The following is a 12,335-nucleotide window of genomic DNA, read 5'->3' as shown; positions in this document are numbered from 1 at the left end:
GCGACATCTGCAATTATCTCAGCATATAAGCACACCTGAGCCAGCAGACGCCATCCTTTTCGCTTCAGATCCTTTCTGAGTGAGTCGATGAGGGTTCCTCTTGCTGATCAGCACTTCAGAGCGAACGAGTGTGTCTCCCGGTCCAGAGTGGGTCTTCGCGGTGGCAGACGGTCGAGCTGGGTTACTCCCTTGCCTGCGGTTCTTTGGGTCCGGTCCTCCAGAGCGGTGCGTATAGTTGCAACTTTCCTAAAAGAGCAACACAGTCGTGCAGCACGTCCTTTTCAGGATGGCGCTCCGACTGTGCGTTTCTGGATGCGGGGGTTTCCTGTCTCCGGATGATGGACACGATCACTGCATTGCATGTTTGGGGGTCCAGCATGTTAATGCGGTGCTCGCGGGCAGTTCATGTCGTCATTGCGATGCCATGACCGTTGCACAGCTAAGATCGCGGCTAACTTTCGCAAGAGAGCGAACCACCCCAGTTGCCTCCTGTTCTAAAAAAGCAGCGGGCGCTCGGGCAGATCTGAGGGTTTCAGCGGGAGCTAATCCGCCGCCCACGGGCTCGCGGACCTCTCGCTCCTCACGGCGCTCCATCCAAGCTTCGGGTGGTGAGAGTGATCCGTCTAACCAGATGGTAGCTCTCACACTCGCTGACACCGGAGATCAGATGTCCTCCGCGGCATCGGAGGGTGGGCTTTCACTGTCCGACGAAGATCCGGACCCGCTCGCCCCCTCCGGGCAGGTGAGCGCTGTCAAATCGGATCCTGAAGCGGACATGTTAGCCGTGCTTTCCCGGGCTGCTTCGGCCGTGGGGTTGGAGATGGTTTATCCCCCAGCTCCGCGGCCGGACCGACTAGATGGGTGCTACGTAGAGGACCAGAAGGCGAAGCCTTCGAAGCCTCTCGTCCCCTTCTTCCCGGAAGTGCACAGTAGGCTCACGCAGTCCTGGAGGGCACCTTTCTCTGCCCGTGCTGCGAGTGCCTCCGCCCTCACCGCCCTTGACGGCGGAGCTGCCAGGGGGTATGAGGCGATCCCGTCAGTGGAGCGCGCTATCGCGGTCAATCTTTGTCCACGCGGCGCCTCTACGTGGCGGGGTTTGCCCCGCCTCCCGTCCAAAGCCTGTAGGTTGTCTGCCTCCCTCGGAGCCAGAGCTTATAAGGCTGCGGGCCAGGCTGCTTCTGCTTTGCACGCGATGGCCACCTACCAGCGCTACCAAGCGCAGGCGCTGGCCGAGCTGCACGAGGGCGGGTCCAACCCAAGCTTATTACATGAGCTGCGCACCGCGACCGACTATGCTCTTCGGACTACTAAGTCCGCCGCGTGTGCGCTGGGGAGGACGATGTCCACACTTGTGGTTCAGGAACGCCACCTCTGGCTAAACCTGGCCGATATGCGCGACGTTGACAAAGTTCGCTTTCTTGACTCGCCCATATCCCAGGCTGGCCTGTTCGGCGACACCGTCGGTGAATTCACCCAGGAATTCAAGGCGGTGAAAGAGCAGTCGGATGCGATGGGCAATGTCATCTATCGGCGTGGCCGTAAGCCCGCTCCGCCCGCCGAGCCATCCACCTCCGCTGTTCCTCGCCGAGGGCGCCCGCCAACGAGTGCTGCCCCGCCCCCGCCTGCGCCTCCGGCCAAGCGGGCGCGGCGTTCACCTCGAAAGCAGGCAGCCCCTCCTGCCCAGGGCGCCGTTAAGTCCGGTAAACGGACCGCGAAGCGTCCCTGAGACAGGCCATCCGGAGAAGAGGAAACTTGCTCTTTCCCCGCTGGAGGGCGGGGCCCCGATAACAACGGTACTTTTCAGTGCCACCAAAACATCAGTAAAAGAGCACTTTTTCTCTTCCCCGGATGTGACTGCACGAGTTCTGCCAGTCCGGGACGCGCTGCCTTCCGGCTCGCAGACTCTACGTGCTTCGCCAGTGGCTCACGAGCGCTGGGGGGACGGTCTCCCTTCCCTCAGCCCTCCAGCCCCCTCTCCGGAGTCAGGGTGCGGAGCCAGAGCGAATCGCTCTCCTCCAGCTTTTCCGCGGGACCCTCGTGCTTCCCGGATCAGCACACCCACTCCGCGCTGCCCCACCGCTGGTACGTCAGCGATTGTAGCGATGACTCCATTAGCGAGGGCTCTGCCTGCCTGGTTAGCGCGGGCCAGCCCCTCGCGGTGGCTCATACGCACAATCAGACTCGGTTACGCGATTCAGTTCGCGAAACGGCCCCCCAAGTTTACGGGCGTGTATTTCTCCAGGGTCAACCCCCTGTCTGCCCCTGTCTTGCGAGAGGAGATTGCTGCCCTCCTGGCGAAGGGTGCAATCGAGCCGGTTCCTCCAGCCGAGATGGAGAGTGGGTTTTACAGCCCATACTTCATCGTACCCAAAAAGAGCGGTGGGTCACGGCCAATCCTAGATCTGCGCGTTTTGAACCGCTGTCTGCACAAGCTGCCGTTCAGAATGCTCACGCAGAGGCGCATTCTCCAATGCGTTCGTCCTCGGGATTGGTTTGCAGCCATAGACCTGAAGGACGCGTATTTCCATGTCTCCATTCTTCCACGCCACCGCCAATTTCTGCGGTTTGCGTTCGAGGGTCGAGCGTGGCAGTACAAGGTCCTCCCCTTCGGGCTCTCTCTGTCTCCGCGGGTCTTCACCAAACTCGCGGAGGGTGCCCTAGCGCCCCTTCGGCTCGCGGGCATTCGCATACTCAGTTATCTCGACGACTGGCTGATTTTAGCCCACTCGCGGGAGCAATTGATTATGCACAGGGACGAGGTGCTTCGGCATCTCCGCCTACTGGGGCTTCAGGTCAACCGAGAAAAGAGCAAACTCGCCCCCGTGCAGAGGATTTCTTTTCTCGGGATGGAGCTGGACTCGATCACCATGGTAGCGCACCTCTCCGAGGAACGCGCTCGCCTGTTGCTGAACTGTCTGAGGGAGCTCGACAGCAAACTAGTGGTCCCACTGAAGTTCTTTCAGAGGCTCCTGGGGCATATGGCATCCGCAGCCGCCGTCACGCCGCTCGGGTTGCTCCATATGAGACCACTTCAGCACTGGCTTCACGATCGGGTCCCCAGACGCGCATGGCACGCGGGCACACACCGGGTCTCGGTTACTGCACTGTGTCGCCGCGCCCTCAGCCCTTGGAACGACCCCTCGTTCCTACAGGCCGGTGTGCCTCTAGGACAGGCGTCCAGCCATGTTGTTGTTTCAACAGACGCTTCCAACACGGGTTGGGGGGCCGTGTGTCGCGGGCATGCGGCTGCGGGCCTCTGGAAGGGTGCCCAGCTGCATTGGCATATCAATCGCCTAGAGCTGTTGGCAGTGTTCCTCGCTCTCCACCACTTTTTACCGGTGCTGGAGCGGCAACACGTGCTGGTCAGGACGGACAGTACGGCGGCGGCGGCGTATATCAACCGCATGGGGGGTATGCGCTCTCGCCGCATGTCTCAGCTCGCCCGCCGTCTGCTCCTCTGGAGTCACCCGCGGCTGAAATCGCTGCGCGCCATTCACGTCCCAGGCACGCTCAATCGTGCAGCCGATGCGCTCTCACGACAGCTGTTACGCCCTGGAGAATGGAGACTCCACCCCGAGTCTGTTCAGCTGATATGGGCGCGATTCGGGCAGGCCCAGATCGATCTGTTTGCTTCCCCCGAGAACGCTCACTGCCAGTTGTTTTTTTCCCTGACAGAGGGCTCTCTCGGCACGGATGCACTGGCCCACAGCTGGCCTCGGGGCATGCGCAAGTATGCGTTTCCCCCAGTGAGCCTGCTCGCGCAGTTTCTGTGCAAGGTCAGGGAGGACGAGGAACAGGTTCTGCTAGTTGCGCCCCTTTGGCCCAACCGGACCTGGATATCAGAGCTCTCACTCCTCGCGACGGCCCTCCCCTGGCGGATCCCTTTGAGAGAGGACCTACTCTCTCAGGGACAGGGCACCATCTGGCACCCTCGCCCCGATCTTTGGAACCTCCACGTGTGGTCCCTAGACGCGAGGAAGACTTAGGTAACCTACCGACTGCGGTGGTTAATACCATCACTCAGGCTAGAGCCCCCTCCACGAGGCGCGCCTACGCCCTGAAGTGGAGTCTATTCACTGAATGGTGCGTCTCTCGCAGAGAAGACCCCCGAAATTGCCAGATTAGTGTTGTGCTCTCTTTCCTTCAAGAGAAGTTGGACAGCAGGCTGTCGCCCTCCACTCTCAAGGTTTACGTGGCCGCCATCTCCGCTTATCATAGCGCGGTAGCTGGCGGCACCGTGGGAAAGCATAACCTGGTCATCCAGTTCCTTAGGGGTGCTAGGCGAATTAATCCATCTCGCCCCCCTCTCATGCCCTCTTGGGATCTCGCCCTCGTTCTCACGAGTCTGCGATCCGATCCCTTTGAGCCACTCGAATCAGTATCTCTAAGATTTCTGTCCCTGAAGACAGCTCTGCTGGTTGCGTTGGCCTCCATCAAGAGGGTCGGGGACCTGGAGGCATTTTCGGTCAGTGACTCGTGCCTGGAATTCGGGCCGGATTACTCTCACGTTATCCTGAGACCCCGCCCCGGTTATGTGCCCAAGGTTCCTACCACCCCCTTTAGAGATCAGGTAGTGAACCTGCAAGCGCTGCCCCCGGAGGAGGCAGACCCAGCCCTTTCTTTACTTTGTCCAGTTCGCGCTCTGCGCATTTATGTGGACCGTACTCAGAATTTTAGATCATCTGAGCAGCTCTTTGTCTGTTATGGCGGTCGGCAGCAGGGAAGTGCCGTATCGAAACAAAGATTATCCCACTGGATTGTGGATGCCATTTCACTCGCTTATTCGAGTCGAGGTCAGCCGTGTCCCCCGGGAGTACGTGCACACTCCACTCGGAGCGTTGCATCCTCTTGGGTGCGTGCACGCGGCGCCTCTCTAACAGACATCTGTAGAGCTGCGGGCTGGGCGACACCCAACACATTTGCAAGGTTTTACAATCTGCGAGTGGAGCCGGTTTCCTCAAGGGTATTAGGTAACCCTTTGGTGATTGAGGAGACAACTCGGTAGGGTGTTGAAACACGCTTGCTGCGCCATTCTCCCTAACACGGAGGTACGTGCGCCTTTTTTATCTGTCAGCAAAGTTCCCCGTCAGGTGAGCCCTGCAGATTCCTCCGTGGCCCCCAGCACTGACTCAGCGGAGGAGTCACTTGCTGGCCCACTACGTTGTAGGTCTGCCCGCTGGTCAGCCCGCGTTTTGGGTATAGGTGCCTGCTATGCGTGATCCCCACTAGGCGATCCCATATGCTTATTCCGCCACGGTTAAGTCCCCCCCCTGGGCGGACCCGTGTCTTCCCTCTCCGCTAACCACTCTTTGCTATGCGTACTCCCCCTTTTTAGGGCTAGTCCATAGATAAATTCTGCCATCTATCCCCCCCTTGGGTAACGGATGGCCTCCGCAGCGTCCTCCCTATCGGGATTGCATGCTTCCCAACGTACTGTCGTATTTCCTAGAATTATCTAGATGCTCACGACTTCCCAAAAAATATATCTAAATCCGTAAAACTTCTGTTGAAGTAGGATAAATTAGGGCCAGGGACACGTTGGAGGACCGCGCCCCCCATGATGTGGGTGCGTCACGCTTGCTTGAATATCTCCTCATCGGGGGTGTTGGTAAGGTGCAGTCATTATGGCGCTTTCCATATTCTCCCATTCATGGCACTGAAGTTCCCCAACCGAAGGGGAACGTTCGAGGTTACAGAAGTAACCCTTCGTTCCCCGAGGAGGGGAACGGAAGTGCCATATTCCGTCGCCATAATGACTGTCCCTTAGCTGTTTGAAAGTCTCTTCAGCTTAAAAGGATGGCGTCTGCTGGCTCAGGTGTGCTTATATGCTGAGATAATTGCAGATGTCGCACACCTGCGCAAGCTTACGCTGCCAATTAATTTCATTCAATGGCCCGTTCAATACTCTCCAGATAAGCGGCTTCTGATCCGAATCCTCCCATTCATGGCACTTCCGTTCCCCTCCTCGGGGAACGAAGGGTTACTTCTGTAACCTCGAACGTTCTCACTTCTGTGTTTGTGTGTTTGGATGGGTAAAATTCAGAAGACAAATTCCAGTTATTTACAAGTCACTTTCACTTTCACATTCCTAACCTCAGCTCTTACTGATGGGACATTGTGTACATGGGTCACATATAAAAAGCATGCACAGATATACAGAAACCAGAAAAATGCACCCCTTATATAAAGGTTGGGTGCTTGTCACACATTTACAAATATTAACATAAGATGACAGAGATATGCCTCAGTGGACCATCAGGGTATTGATGAGAATCTAGCTACAAATTAATTTTAGGCACATTTGTCTTGAAGCGGTGCTGCACAGACTAATTTGGTGCATGATGATGTCAACAAACCACGAGAGCAACTAAAATGCATATGTTGAGCTTCGATGACAATCACATTTAAGCACTGAATGTCCAATCTGAATTTTTAGATAACAGTATGCTCTGAAGAACTTGGTGTAATATTTGTGTTGTGGCTCAGTTCATTTCAGCTTTCATAGTGGACCAAATAAAACTGCTTTAAAGTAACATATACAGTTGAAGTCAGAATTATTAGCCCCCCTTTTTATGTCTGATAATATTTTTTTTTACTCTGGAAGACATTTAAAGGACAAAGTTATTAGCCCCTTTCAGCTATATTCTTTTTTTTCTTTTTTTTTTTTGATAGTCTACAGAACAAACCATCGTTATACAATAACTTGCCTAATTACCCTAACCTGCCTAGTTAACCTAATTAACCTGGTTAAGCCTTAAATGTCACTAGAAGTGTCTTGAAAAATATCTAGTAAAATATTATTTACTGTCATCATGGCAAAGATAAAATAAATCAGTTATTAGAGATGAGTTATTAAAACTATTATGTTTAGAAATTTGTTGACATTTTTTTTCTCTCCGTTAAACATAAATTGGGAAAAAGATTAAACAGGAGAGCTAATAATTCAGGGGGCTAATAATTCTGACTTCGACTGTATATGTAAAAAAAAAAAAAAACAACCCTGATGCGGGCACAAATGTTAGTTTGCTTCTGAGTAAACGAAATGCAGCATCAGAACCACTTTAACCCTTGTGATTTCATTAAGTTTCTGCATTATATTATGTTTCTGCATATACAGTATGGGTCAAATACGCAACATGCTATTTTAGTACTCACATTAAATTCTATTTTAATTTGTAGAAATACAATTTCAAAAAAAGGATAAAACAACATTCCATTATCCTTCACTGTAACAAACTGACAAATAGGTAAAAGTTAGTGGTTTTAAGGATATCTTAAAAATACAATTAACTTGTATGTTAGGGTTATATGGGTCGAGATCAGTAAATTACTAAAAGAATACTAAAAGCACCATCAAACATTAATTTCATAAAATAATTTCTGTAAACAGCAAATAATGATTTGCTTGGTATATATACATTGCTTGAATTTGCTCTTCAGTGTTTGAACATTAAGCATTGAAATTTAAACCACACTGAACTAAACTAAACTGAACTTCAACTCTGAAATCTGGACTTTACTAGAACTATGTTAAGCTGCTTTGACACAATCTACATTGTGAAAAGCGCTATATAAATAAACATGAATTGAATATACAGTATTTGTGTCATGGTGAGAGGAGACAAGAACCCAATTTCAATGACTTATAAACTTTAATTATTCCTAAAGAAAAGCAAAACATGTGAAGGAAACATGACCATCATACAGTAGACTAGCTTTCACCAATAGGATAGTTCACCCAAAAATAAGGTTAGGAATCAAAATTCGATACTTTGTTATTAAATTGTCAATTTTAATTCCTCTTATCAAATCCTGTGAGCACTTTTTTTTCAATTGGCAATCTGCCAGGAACTTTTGGCCTGGTGAACCTCTTTAGCCTTATTTGTCTGCAAGATGTGTTCAAATGTGTGGTTACATTTGGTGAAAAACCTATGGCAAAGCTAAGTACAATCATTGTAATAAACTAATGTTGCAAGCAGGGTGTCATGACTAATATGATCAAGCATCTGCGTGTTGGTTCACAAACATAATTAGATTCATTGTGCATCCTTGGTGCAACCAACAAGTGTTGTGTATTATAGTTTAGCTTTTTTTAATGTGTAGTCGAGCAGCTCAGAGCTGGTTTTTGTTAAAACTTGAGGTGAAACTAAGCCTTTATTCATTCATCCATCATTGACGATCTTAGGTTTTGTATTGGAGTTGATAATTAGAATCTTCTTTGCCAAATATATTTGATCTCTTTCTTTTGCAAAATTCTTCAGAAATTTTTCGTCTGCAATTTAGATTTTTTTTATGTTTGTTTTTTTCACTCAATTGTGTGTATATATATATATATATATATATATATATATATATATATATATATATATATATATATATATATATATAGCCTATTCATTTTATTTCATTTTCTTGTCGGCTTAGTCCCTTTATTAATCAGGGGTCGCCACAGCGGAATGGACCGCCAACTTATCCAGCAAGCTTTTACGCAGCGGATGCCCTTCCAGCCGCAACCCATCTCTGGGAAACATTCACACACACACTCATACACTACAGACAATTTAGCCTACCCAATTCACCTGTACCGCATGTCTTTGGACTGTGGGGGAAACCGGAGCACCAGGAGAAAACCCACGCGAAGGCAGGGAGAACATGCAAACTCTACACACAGACACGCCAACTGAGCCGAGGTTCGAACCAGCGACCCAGTGACCTTCTTACTGTGAGGCGACAGCACTACCTACTGCGCCACTGCCTCGCCCTTAGCCTATTCATAAACATGTTTAATTAATCTGAAACCTTTAATATAAAAACCTTCTTGTAAATTCTAAAAAATGCATTAGTAATGTGTCTCCTTTGTCATTTTGTGATCATATAAATGAAAATGAACCTACTGTAAATACCCACGTTTTTTTTTTAAGTTTGCAATCAAAATTGGAATCTATACCCAACCTTACACTACAATTAAAATTGTGTCATCTTTTACTCAATTTTTAATTGTTTCAAATTTTTATAAGTTTTTTTTTCTGTTGAGCGCACAAGAAGACATTTTAAAGAAATCTGGGAACCCTTAACCATTGACTTCCATAGCATTTGATTTTCCTTCTTTAGAAGTGAACGGTTACAGATTTGGTCTTATTTTGTGTTTAACAGAAAAAAAAAGAAACTCATAAAGGTTTGGAACCACTTGGTGGTGAGTAAATAGTGAGTTCATTTTCATTTGTGGGTGAACCTTTCCTTTAAGACTTGTCTTTACTACACAGGAAGACCAGCACACAAGGGGAATAAATAGGAAGTAAAATAATGAGAAAACTACTAGAGGGCAGGCAAACAGGATAACTAATAATGAGCCATGTGCTTCACAAATGTCCCTAACAATATGCTAGACTGAATGCGAGAAAACCAAAAGCGTGCTCGCATATGGACTTTCTAGTCTCTGTGCCAAACCAAAACTGCATGTTGTGTACAAACATCATGAACAAGTAAACAAGAAAGTGTGCTACAAAAGACAAAACAAGAGAGAGCAAGCACATGGGTCGAACTCACCTGAAACAACATGTTAAAAGGGCTTCATTTGAAAGGCTCTGTTTTAAAGATCTAGGTGCAAATTCTAAGGTGCATAGACTCAAATCCACTTTTGCTATTTTAGGGATGGAAAAAATATGCTCTGCGTATATATGGCGAATTTCCTATTTACATGGTGGACTTTGTAAGTGTAAAAACCGAACTCTTTACTTTGCTTTTACTCTTTACTTTAATCGGTAACTTTTGCGGATAAAGAAACAATGTTGTATGCACTCCACTGAAGACATCATTAGCCTACATATTTAATTACCTTCTATTAGATGGTCAATGTCGTGGTCTATTTCAGTTCTTCAAAATAGCAACATGCCAACAATGCGCCTTAACACACCTCTTTTTTAGATCAGCACACCCAAATGGATTTGCTATTTAAACAACATAGTGCAAAATGTGAAAATTAGGGCTGTGCTGGTCTGAAAATTGCAACAAATCATGTCAAACACATCTTGCGCCTTATTGCGACGGGTGTATGATAGGGCCCATAATGTAAGAGATACTCACGCACCACGCACTCTCACAGGGACAAGATAGGAAAAAGCAAAACAAGAATAAATAGGAGAAAATACGACCAAAGTGACAGAGCTCTGCAATATATTGCTTCAAATACAACTTTTGTACATGCCAATCACCGTAAAACAGCTACAGTGCATCCGGAAAGTCTTCATAGCACTTAACTTTTTTCACATTATTTTATGTTACAGTCTTATGCTATATTCTTATTTTCTCAACATTCTACTCACAATACCCCATAATGACAATGTGAAAAAAGATTTTTTTTAAATAAAAAAAATTAAACCTGAAAAATCACATTTACATAAGTATTGACAGCCTTTGCTCAATACTTTGAAGATGCACCTTAGCTTTGGCACCTGTATTTGGGAATTTTTACCCATTCCTCTTTGTAGTACCTCTCAAGCATTATCAGGTTGAATGGGAAGCGACAGTGTACAGCTATTTTCAGATCTCTCCAGAGTTGTTCAATAGTATTTAGGTCTGAGCTCTGGCTTGGCCACTAAAGGATATTCACTGAGTTGTTGTGAAGCCACTCCATTGATATTTTGGTGGTGTGCTTTGGGTCATTGTCCTGCTGGAAGATGAACTGTCGCCCCAGTCTGAGGTCAAGAGCACTCTGAAGCAGGTTTTCATTCAGCATGTTTCTGTACGTTGCTTTATTCATCTTTCCCTTTTTCCTTTTTTTTTATTCTTTTCCTACTTTTCCAGTTCCTGCTGCTGAAAAACATATCTACAGCATGATGCTGCCACCACCATGCTTCAATGTAGGGATGGTATTAGCTTGGTGATGAGCAGTGTCTGGTTTTCTCTAAACATAATGCCTGGCATTCACTCCAAGTTCAATTATAATCTCATCAGACCAAAAAAAATAGTTTCTTATGGTCTGAGAGTCTTTCAGATGCCTTTTGGCAAATTCCAGGTGGCGAGTGGCACACCATACAGGCCTAATTGGGGGATTGCTACACAGATGGTTGTCTTTCTGTAAGGTTCTCCTCTCTCCACAGAAGAAAGCTGTAGCTCAGACAGAGTGACCATTGGGTTATTGATCACCTCACTGACTAAGGCTTTTCTTCCTTGATCACTCAGCTTAGATGGCCGGCCAGCTCTAGGAAAAGTCCTGTTGGTACCAAACATTTTCCACTTATGGATGATGGAGGCCACTGTGCTCATCGGAACTTTCAGAGCAGCAGAATTTTTTCTGTAACCTTCCCCAGCCTTGTGCCTGGAGACAATCCTGTCTCGGAGGTCTACCGACAACTCCTTAGTCTTCATGCTTTGTTTGTGTTTTGACATGCACTGTCAACCCTGGGACCTTATATAGACAGGTGTATCCCTTTTTCAAATCATGTCTGATCAACTGAATTTACCACAGGTGAACTCCAATTAAGCTGCTGAAACATCTCAAGAATGATCAGAGGAAACAGAATGTACCTGAGCTCAATTTAGAGCCTCACGGCAAAGGCAGTAAATACTTATGTACATCTGATTTTTGAGTTTATATATATATATATATATATATATATACCACCAGCTGTGGCTAGTAGTTTTTCAACATTACTAGCCACTCGCCATTTTCACTAGCCACAATTTTATTGTTGGGAAAATATATTTTTTACACATAAATATGACTTTGACATGCTAAAATTACTTGATTTAGAGTTTGCGTTATGTCTACATGCCTCCTTATTCATTTCACTTTTTGTGTGTCGTGTATGAGCTTGCTCAATAATCATGAGCAAATGGGTCAGGGTTTCATATATTACAATTAGTTTTCATAATTTTCAAAGCCCAAAATGAAGGATTTACCCCATTTATCTCTGACCACACCATAAATAAACAGTTAATTATTTCCTAGCCACAAATTTTAAATGTGTCAAAACAAGAAAATATAGCTGAATACTATACTTTTTATTAGACAAAACATATGCACGGTAATCTGTCCTGGCTAAAGGTCCCAGATCATCAGTTAACTACACATAAATGGGGAGTTATTCTCCCATTGAAGCAATGTTATTGAAAAAAAAATAAAATTAAACCATATTAATGCAAAAGAAAGCAGGTAAAAACATACTGTAATAATGAAAGGATGATCACACACGCATGGTTAATGATAGACCCGTTAATAATCTGTTCAAAGAATGGTTAAAGCTAAAGCAACTGGCGCTGCTTACAATAAGTCAACTCCGGTACTCTTGAAAGCAGTAGACTGTGGGTGCATGAGCATCCTTTTTTGTGAAGTC

The 12,335-nt window shown here is 47.0% G+C and overlaps 1 protein-coding gene across 15 annotated transcripts in view; it reads left to right on the top strand.

The window, feature by feature from the left end:
• The window catches only part of rhbdl3 (rhomboid, veinlet-like 3 (Drosophila)), a 78,009-nt gene that overhangs the window by 33,615 nt on the left and 32,059 nt on the right, over positions 1-12,335 (top strand).

This window comes from Danio rerio, chromosome 6, assembly GCF_052040795.2.
Source record: "Danio rerio strain M-AB ecotype USA chromosome 6, GRCz13ab, whole genome shotgun sequence".
In the NCBI taxonomy this organism is placed as follows: domain Eukaryota; kingdom Metazoa; phylum Chordata; class Actinopteri; order Cypriniformes; family Danionidae; genus Danio; species Danio rerio.
The sequence above is the reverse complement of the archived record's forward strand: the minus strand, read 5'-3'. Positions and strand labels throughout refer to the sequence as shown.